Source organism: Medicago sativa, chromosome 5 (assembly GCF_051527215.1).
Source record: "Medicago sativa cultivar Bolivia chromosome 5, Bolivia_mono, whole genome shotgun sequence".
In the NCBI taxonomy this organism is placed as follows: domain Eukaryota; kingdom Viridiplantae; phylum Streptophyta; class Magnoliopsida; order Fabales; family Fabaceae; genus Medicago; species Medicago sativa.
The window spans coordinates 51384646-51395785 of NC_140753.1; positions in this window are offsets into that span (position 1 = coordinate 51384646).

The following is an 11140-nucleotide window of genomic DNA, read 5'->3' on the forward strand; positions in this document are numbered from 1 at the left end:
ACACGTTTCCGTCACCAGGGAGTTGTCCTTCCTAATTGACTAGGCTTCTGAAGGGATAGTTTGTCCGGTAGACACGTGTCCAGGATTCCGATTTGAGAAATTCTAGTTTCTGCTTCCTTCTAACTCTGTTAGGGCCATATTCAACGGTGGGATCGACTAAACATGTTTCGGTTCCAATGTTAGACACGTTTCAGTCACTGGGGAGTTGTCCTTCTTAGTTGACCAGGCTTCTGAAGGGATAATTTGTCCAGTAGACACGCGTCCGGGAATCCGATCTGAGAAATTCCAGTTTAGGCTTTCTTCTAACTCCGTGAGGGTCACATCCAACGGTGGGATCGACTAAATATGCTTCTGTTCCAATGTTAGGTACGTTTCAGTCACCGGGGAGCTGTCCTTCCTAGTTGACTAGGCTTCTGAAGGGATAGTTTGTCCGGTAGACACGTTTTCGAGAATTCGATCTGAGAAATTTCAGTTTCTGTTTCCTTCTAACTCCGTGAGGGTCACATCCAACGGTGGGATCGACTAAACATGATTCGGTTCCAATGTTAGACATGTTTCAGTCACCAGGGAGTTGTCCTTCCTAGTTGACTAGACTTCTGAAGGGATAGTTTGTCCGGTAGACACTTGTCCGGGAATCCGATCTGAGAAATTTCAGTTTCTGTTTCCTTCTAATAAAATCATTCAGATCATTGGATATGAACTAATCGAAAGGAGAATGAACTAGAAACTTCTATTTCGCCGAAGGGATAATTTGTCGAATTGACCTATATTGAAAATTCGTATCATTGAAATTTAAGGTTCTACTTCGATCTTATTTTACGGTTGAATTAATTATATAAAATATAAATGCTTAGTTGGACACGACTCTAAATAAAAAATTCGGTCACACACACAAAAATGATGATAAAATTTAAAAAAGAAATAATTTAGTCATATTACTTAATATCATATCTCTTTTAAATTTTATCATTCATGTATGTGTGTTCATATAAATTATATTTAGACTTTCTCTATGTAAAAACTCAAAATAAAATGAACTAATTCATTGATTATTAAATGTTAATTCAAAACGTTTACCAGTAATGAAATATAATAAAAATCGCATTAAAGAACAAGCGGTTGGATGGTGCAGTTGGTAACGTATATAGTGCTTATGGGAATTGGTTGCAGGTTCGACTCTTGTCAATAGAATTTTTAATTTTTCATTTTTTTTAACTCATCTTCTTCGCCCGTGGACTATAAAACGGGTTTCTCGACCCGCGTTTCGACCCGGTCGGATCTCGCTTGTTACTCTATTAAATTGAACGATTTTTACTGAGTTTTGATCGGAATTGAAAGGCATTAAAAAGCACATACTTATTTTGCAAATCTACAAGCCAATCACATATTAGGTTCTTGAAAAAACGGAAACGGAAGCTACGACGTTTCACACAAGCCAATCGACGTGTTAGCGAGCGTGGTATCAATCTGTCATTGAGGTGATGAGACAAATTCAACTTGGAATCAAAATACAGATCCACCACAATGCTTGACTACTCTCTATTTTCAACAAACCCACCACTACAACAATCTACATCTTGAAAAAGAAAGATATTTGTTGCTTTCAATAGAACATTCATTCCAGGAAGAATTAAAAAAAGAAACCACTCTCAAGTCATAACATTGATTCCATGAAATTAACAATTTTTTTAAAAAATTGATTTTCAATTGTATTTGCTCACCATGTGCATCCTGTGATGTGAACCTTAGAATTTGAAAACCGCAACATAAGGATTGAAAGAAGAATTGACAGTGTGACGACGGCGGCCAACTGAAGGCGGCGGAGTAAAGCCACTGGATTATGAAGAAAGAGAGCTTTCTGTCAAAAAAAGAAAAGAATAGAGGGTTAATTATGTTTCTAGTCCCTATAAAATAGCGACCTTGTAAGTTTAGTCCCTACTTAATTTTAATAGCATTTTTAGTCCCTATAAAAAAAAATTTACTTATAATTTTAGTCCCTGCTAAAACAAAGTTTGATTAATTATCCTTAAACTCTTAAATTTTTGAACGATTTTTTTGAGACAAGATTATAACACTATGAAAGGTTCGTTTACTAAAATTTAGAATTTTCTGACATGAAATGAATTAAATATGAATTTTTTAAAACGACAAAAGTTAAAGATAAAAAGTAATAAAATCTGGATGTAGAAATCAAATTTTGCGATAATTTTTTGCGGACGAACTTTTAGTAATGTTCTAAACATGTCTGCAAAAAATTGTTCAAAAATTTAAGAGTTTAAGCATAAATTAAACAAATTTGAATTGAGTAGGGACTAATACTCAGTGCAGAAAAACAAAATTAGGGACTAAAAATGCTATTAAAATTAAGTAGGGACTAAACTTACAAGGTCGCTATTTTATAGGGACTAGAAACATAATTAATCCAAGAATAGAAGGAGGTGAGAGAAATTGTACTTAGAGAGAAGAGAGGGTTGATATGTTTGGGTTGAGTGTGGAGAGGTGTAGGTGCTCCCTTGCTGAGGTGGAGTAGATCCAATCCAATGTTATAATCCTAAGATAAAAAAAAAAGCATCTTTTGCTCCCTCACTAGATGAGGGACCTATTGGCTCCCTCATGTTAGACCTCGCCCTCACCTCACATCCAAACGAATCCAACGCCAAACTTCTCTCTTTCACCTTAATTTATGCTCAATGAGTGTTCAGGTGTAACATACCCCACACCAGGGTGTGGTTATGGTGCATAAGGAAATCCTTATGCACTGTGCATAAATCACAGCCCATTAACCGGTAGCCCAATATAATTGTTTTTTACACCCCAAGTGAAAGCTTAATTCTAATAACAATTAATATCTCCTTACCATTTATTTTGTTTTTACGGAATTTAATTTGTTTTCATAATGTCCTAATTAATATTTGTCTATTTTCTCACATTAGTAGTGATCATTGGTCTGAATAGTAGCCTGAAGCATTTACGTGAATCACAGTTTAATTAATTTTTATTTTTTTTTACAATCGAAATTTCAATTTAATTGTTCACATAAATGCTTAAAATCATTTTAATAAAACAAAGAAAAATGCTCCAGTTCAGAAATTTTTTACACTAACATGTAAAAAACTCAACATGTCTTAGATAAAATGAAAACATGTAATAAAAAATGAAAACATGAAATTATGCCAAAACCATTTTGCTATGGAAATGATTTCTGTGATTTGTACTCCAAAACCATTGGATGTACTTAATGGTTTCCAGCAGGTGAAAAAAAACTAAGGACCTAGAGTCATTGTCATCATTCAGTTTTGGACCGACACAATTGGAGGAGGGGGAAAGAAATGGTTTCTGTGAGTTGTACTCCAAAGCCATTTTGCCGTGGAAATGGTTTATGTGAGTTGTACTTCAAAACCATTTTGCTGTGGAAATGGTTTCTGTGAGTTGTACTTCAAAACCATTTTGTTGTGGGAATGGTTTCCAGCAAGAACAACATGAACAATATTTTCCAGCAATTCATTTTTTGAGCTTTCACTACAAATCCATCAAACACTTTTCCAGCAAACAATCATCAGATAAAAATTTCCAGCAACAATCTTTTTCTTTTGATTTCAAGAACAACACTATCTCCATCAATATTTTTTCCTATCTCACAAATAACAACAACCTTTTCAAATCATCATCATCTAGAATAACACAACAAATTCGAACTCAAGCAATCACAACACAATCCGAACCAGATCTGTACAAAACAAAGCCGCTTCTAGATCTAGAAGAAGAAGAAAGGAAAGGTAAAACCGTGATCTATTTTTCTAGATCTAGAACAAACCGTTGAGTTTTCGAAAAATCTAAGGCCATATTCATAACCAGCGCGAAAAAGGATGTCGGAAAGTGTCTTCAGTTTTCAAAAAAAAAGGAAGTTGAAATTTCCGGCGCAGTGGCGCCGCCCTATTGGGCCGGCCACCACCGCGCCGGCGTTTTAATGTTGATCGGAGAAGATAACCTTTGTTGCAAAGCTTCTCTCTCTAAAATAATTTAGAGAGAGAAGCATTTTAACTTATGTTTCACTTATACCTCTTTCTTTATTCCTTGATTTGGTGTAGTTTGAGAGGAGAAACTTAGGATTATCACACATGTACACTAGATCTGATGGTTGTGAATGATTTATGCACGGTGCATAAGGACATAACTTTTGCCCCCACACCATGTCCATAACTTTAACCCATCATCACTCATGCCTAATTTACCTAATTTTCTGGTACTTCACTTTTCCATTTATATTTTCTTTCTTATCATACTATAACTACAAAGATTTTATCGTGATTGTTATGAAACTACTCAAATAAGAAAGAATCGAGACAAGTGAAATAAAGAGAGAAGATAGAGTATTGTATTATTCTTATTTATTATATACTTTTTTGTTACAAATGAACTCTATTTACAGATAAATACAATGAAATGATACGAGTCAATGATATGGCCCAATAAATATTGAACATCCACCGTACCAAAAAAAAAAATATTGAACATCCACTTACTATTAATCATAACAGTGATATGTTTATTATTTCATTTTATTATTATTTTACGAAATTATTCAATTTTATACTATTAGTTTAATTTATTTACTAAGCTCTAAGTATGCATAATTCAATTTCAATTGCAAGATTTTCAATGAAATGGCTCATGATTGAGTGACTTCAAGGAATCTAAGTCCGGTATTTTAACATCTTTGAAATTTTGAATTGACGGTAAAATTATTTTTTAATTTGACCATGTAGGTGCATAATGAAAATTACCATTCGTCTCTTAATATAATACTTTTTTACAAAATTATCTCTATTGATTTACCATTGGCAAATATTATATTTCTTTCTTATGATATCAATAATTATAAGCGTAATTATAAAAAAAAAGTAACACATTTTTGATAAATTTAATACAACTATTTGCTTAATATTCGTAGTTTTTTTTAAAGAAATATCCGTAAATTTTATAAAGACGTTTATAATAAGAGATAAATAAATAACATGCTACATTTTGTACTCTCGTAATGGAACCCCACATAAGAATCAAACTCAAAGTTTGATAATTAACAAGCAAGAAAGAAAAGAAACAACTAGGAAACCGATGTCGAACGCTGAAGAGGGTAATCGTAAACGAAAGTAGCGTATCTTGCTTCCAACCACCGATAAGACTGAAGCTTAGTTTTTTCACATAAAATATGCATATCAACCATCGTCTTTAGAGGTATATAATTGCAATCTTGAACTAAGTAACATTTTTTTTTTACGTTGTGGACACCATTTTTGGATATGTTATAGATCTTTTTTAGACCTGCTAAATATATTTGATATTTGATATTCAAATGACATTATTTGAATATTAAAGTAGAAAAATAGATAATTTATGGATGAACATATTATTTATGATCTTTTTTGTTGTAGAGACCAATTATACTTTTTAAATGCATTTGTTGTTCTTCTATCTTGCTTAAATTAAATTTTTAGTCACTCCATTTTTAAAATTGTGTTTTTGATCCACTATTTTACAACTTTTAGAAAATTTTACCAATACTCAAATTTAGAGTTTTTTTGTTGATGTGACATCATGGTTATTGACGTGAAAATGCGTTAAGATTAATTATGGATCATCATTTAGCCCTTATAACGACGACACAACTTCATGACATTGGTGACGATGCCACATCACAAAAAAAAAAACTTTAAAATTGAGTTGCACGAAAAATCCTACAAAGTAGCGAAACAAGTGAAGACCTAAAATCCGATTTACGAAGGGGGATTGAAAATTTAATTTTGACATGTTTTTAATCATACAAAATAGAAGATCTAAAAGTGCATCTCATCATTTTTTTCATAATTCTTATGAAAGATCAAATTGTCTCTTTTTATATTATGGTCAAAGATCAAAGTGTTGATTTTATGACGGTGTGGTTCTTATATAAGGGATAAGTTGTTCCATTTTTTTTTTGCAAGAACTAAACATTGCTCTTATTTTTTTCACAATCACCAAGTGAATGTAGCAGTTTTTCAGAGAGGTTATAAGGGATAAGCTTTTCACTATTTTGCCTTTTTTCCAAAAAAAAAAAAAACAAAGACACTTAAGTTTGTACTAGCAAGTAGCAACTAGAGGTCAAAAAAGAAGTTTTTTTTTTTTTTGAGAGGGTCAAAAAAAGAAGTTGTGAACAAACAATTAGCATTATTATGTTATGTTGGTTTGTGAAACACTCGTTTACAGCTTAATGCATAAGGTACTACCATGTTACCAGCACAGTCTTAGTGGGATTCATTTGTCAAACTGATAGTTAGTACCATTATTAAATATTCAAAAGTTTATCGTTATTATAATAGTGACATTCAAATTTATTCAAATTAAAGCGACTTCACTTGACTTCACAACTTTATAGCCGTCACCATGAAGCATTTAATCTATTCATTCATTCCCTTGTGCTGTAGTTGTGTCACCAAATTTCTTCAAAGCTGCCATATAGATTCTTCCTTACCTTTCAATATTACTCATTTACCGTCCTAACCAAACATCACTCAGTGGTTGTTCTAGCAGGAGCCAACAATATATTTCGACTTTACTATAATTATTCAAGTATTATTATTTTTTACTTGTAAAAAAAAAGTATTGTTATTTATTAAGCAAAAAAATATTAAAATAAGAAACAAATTTAAATTTAAAAGCAAATTCAAATTCAAATTTTAAATTTAAAAGGGTGAAAACAAAGTAATCTTATATACAGTTTTTAAATGAATATTAAATATGTTTTTTTTTATAGTTATAACAATTATAATTGATTGATGTGAAAAAATTATTTATAGTTAATATCAGTTAAAACCTATGAAGCCCCAATACTTCAAAATGGATGATGTATCGTATCCCCTGCGTATCCTGCATTGATACCTGTCTGATACTTCCCGATACGTATCAGGAGAGTATCCAAAGAATAAATTTTATTTTTTTAAAAAATAATTATCCGATACTTCCCGATACGTATGAGGAAAGTATCCGATAATTATCCTGCACCGATATCTTCCCCAATACTTCCCAATTAATGTTAACTAAAATAATTAAACTCTTGAGTATAATGCTTCTTTTTTGGATCGATATAGTATAACACTAACAATGTTCCTTTTGGATATAATATAATACTTATGGTGGTCTTTTTGGGATTGACTAATCATCACTATCTTGATCGTCAATATTATTTATATTTATGTTGATGTGCTACGAGCCTATGACTGGTTTCTTTTGTTTATTAATATATTTGTATATTAAAAAAATGGTTATAATTATATTGTACATTTAATTATATAATTTTTTTGATTAACGTATCCCAACTGTATCGTATCTTGATTTTTGAAATTTTCCCGTATCGGTGCAGTATCGTATCCGTGTCGTATCTCGTATCCTGGCTTCACATGTTAAAACCTATTATAATAGATAAATAAATTATTAAGTTTCGTGTTGATAGTTTAGCTGGTAATGTCAAAGATATTAAGGAGGATGTCAACTCAAAACTAACTTAACCACTAATCACTAACAATTACTTCTTTATTAAAAAAAAATATTTCCTATAAAAAAAAAACAAATACATCACGTTAACTTTTATTTTTTAGGTTATCATATTTTTTTATTTAAAGAAGAAAAATGAAATTATATAACCAAACAACTTTACTTTCGCCGCATATGGGGTCCTAGAGAGAAGCAAAGATAAAAAAATGTAATTACATCAAATAACGGGAAAAATAACAAAAAGAATGTTAAGAAGTAATTAAATGCATAATTAGAGATAGCCAAAATTAGATATGGTGTGGGTTGTGTTGGTGGCGGGTGGTTCCAGAAGTGTGTCTCTCGACAGGTGGGTGATGGTGCCAACACTTTTTTTTGGCATGATCTATGGTTAGGAGGAGTTCCTTTGGGTGTGTGCTTTGGGCATTTATTTGAGCTAGTTGTCGATAAGTATTGTATTGTATCGCTTATGTCAGCCCTCGCTTGGGAGGAGGGGGCGGAGGCGGTTGTGGGTTTGGTAGGAGATGTTAGGGGAGTGTGTCACATTACTTCGTAGGAGGTTAATGTTTCAGATTCCTGGAGGAGGCAGCTAGATCCTTGTGCAGGTTATACGGTGCGTGGTGCATACCAGCTTCTCACGTCTCGGGACGCCCCTCAGGGTGTTCAGGTGACTGATTTGGTTTGGCATAAACAAGTTCCTCTGAAGGTGTCTATTTTTTGCTTTGAGGTTATTGCGTAATCGGTTGCCTACGAGGTCAAATCTTATGGATAGCGACATTTCTTTTATGCAGCTAGTTTGGTTACTTTGTGCCTGGACTATATGGAACGATCGTAACAATATATTGTTTAATAATGTAGAAAGTTCCATAGATCAATTATTAGATAAAGTAAAGCGCCACACGTTATGGTGGCTTAATGCTAGTAACACAAACTTTGTTTTTGACTTTACTTCGTTGTGGTCAAGCCCTTTGTTATGTTTGGGCATTGGCTAACTAATTTGTAACATTGTACAAGTGTTTCTATTAGGAGTGTCCTAGGCACACCTTGTGCTTGAGAGACTTCCTAATTTTGTTATTATATACCATTTTTTATTGTTTAAAAAATTAAATGCATAAAAGAGGATTGAGCCACTAAAAGTGGTAGCTAAAGGCAAAATTGACGAGCTTCGCCTTTAGCCACCCATAAGAGTGAACCTTAATTTTGTCAGGGATGTGTTGAATAGTATCATCTTTATTTCGAAAGGTTCTAGCATTTTTTTTCTTTTCATAAAACCCAAACAATGGAACATCAAATCAAAAGAAGAAGACCATATTTGTATTTTGAAAAACCTCCCAAAACACTAAATTGTGTTAAGTGATCCGAGATTCGGTAAGGAGTAACCATGACAACGTCTAGCCAGTCATAAACAACGATCCAAAATATGACGAAAATGTTGCAATGAACAAAAATATGAGTCACATCCTCCATATGACCACAACCTCCCACACAAGACTGAACGGTAGCTAGAATCACCGCTCTTTTGAATAAATTGTTTTTCATTGAAAGGCGATTGCGAAGTACATGATTGTCATCTGCAATGTTTTGTTGATTCGTTGATTGTAAAATATTGTAAGCATTGATGACTGTATATTTTTTTTGAAGTATGCAAACTCCACAACCACCTGTCATTAACATCGTCTTGCAAAACAACATAATTCAATAGTGCACTACACTCCCCCAACTGTTCCTCCTCCAAAGCTCATAACCTTCTATGTCATTTCCAAGCCTCACCACTCTCACCCAAATCTAAATGCTTCATCTCATAACCCCTACCTCCAACCAAGGATCCCACCAAAATAAAGTCAAAGTTCGTCACCTACCTCACACACATAGTTATCATCTATCCATCTTACCACACCCGCACCAACACCCTGATGAATATTGATTAAATTGCTCCACCACACTGAACCCCTTCCCCTCCTAAAAGCAAAATGCCCTAAATCTAGCTCACAACACTCTATACGACAAACTACCATGATCCTTCTTTAACCTGCAACATCATCTACAGGTTGCCGACTAAGAACAATCTTTTTAGGCGGTTGTTGAGGAACAGGTTGCCGACTAAGAATAATCTTTTTAGGCGATGCGTGATTGATGTCGAGGCAGTCATGTGTGTTAGAGGTTGCGGCATGGAAGAGACAGCGCCACACTTATTTATTCACTGTGTCACTTTTGGTACATTGTGGCATCATATCAGGTCTTGGATCGGAATGTCCGGTGTTGACCCCCTAAATGTTGATGACCATTTCATTCAATTTATTCACTCTACAGGTCACTCTAAGGCTCGTCAATCCTTTCTTCAACTTATTTGGTTACTTTGTGTCTAGTTGGTTTGGAATGACCGTAACAACAAACTTCATAATAATATCCAAACCACCATTGATCAAATAGTAGAAAAAGTAAAATATCACTCTTTATGGTGGCTTAAAGCCAGTAACGCCACTTTTTTGCACGGTACTCAAAGATGGTGGTCGGACACTTTATTATGTTTGGGTATCGACTGACACATGTTTTTGTTCCTTCATTGTATGACTGACTGTTTATAGGGATGTCACTTTTAGTACATTTTGTACTTAGGTGATTCACCTCCGTTGTTAATATATTCCATTTTTATGTCTTAAAAAAACATCATCTACCTTTTAGAGCCTTATTAAACTCCCTTTATCATATTGTTTGTACAAAATTTTCACATTCTTTAACAATGACTAATATTTATTTAAGAGTTTATAAAACACAAATGGTGAGTTTTTCTTCTTCAATCATATTTTTTTCTTAGTAAAGATCCAGAAACTAAACCTTCACCACATGCTTAAAGACCATAATTTCTCAGCATATTCATTTTTTTGTTTTGATAATTACCATGTACTGGTAACACATTGCATTAAATTAAATACATTTAATAAAAACAAAGGAAAAAGGGTACGAGTGAAATGTGTGTGACCCACCATCATGTGCTTGCGCCACTAGTGTAGTGGGGACTCTTTTTGCCTAATTCTGCTTACACAACACAAACTTGGACTTGTAGGAAAAAACCATAAAGTGTCCCCACTCCTACAACGTTCGAATTTCGATCCAATAATCTTTATGCTTGTTCTTTCTTTGAATATAAATTAAAAAATGAAATAAAATATTTTAATTAATCACCCCACTTCGTTTACTTGGTCATGGGTCCCGTATATTATAATTTACGTGCACTTTATTTTCGGTCTCGTAAGAGAATTTTCTCCATTTTAGTCGGTGATATAAATAATTTTTTTTTAAAGGAATGTAAATAAATAATAACATAAAACAAATCATAGGTATGTGTAAACGTAGTTGTCCTTTTGTGCTGATCAAACGGGATCATATGACCATCCATGTTCTTCATATTAATCATCACAACCAACTTCCTATTAGAAAACGTTTTATTGGGAAAGCTTAAAAAATAAAATAATTCTACTATATATTCTAGTATATATAAACAATATAAATAAATATAATAAATTCCAAACAAATATATGAATGCGATTCACTTTTAGTAATTTTTTATTTAGTAGTATCATTTCCCATATATAGATTGTTGTTGAATAAGATTCAC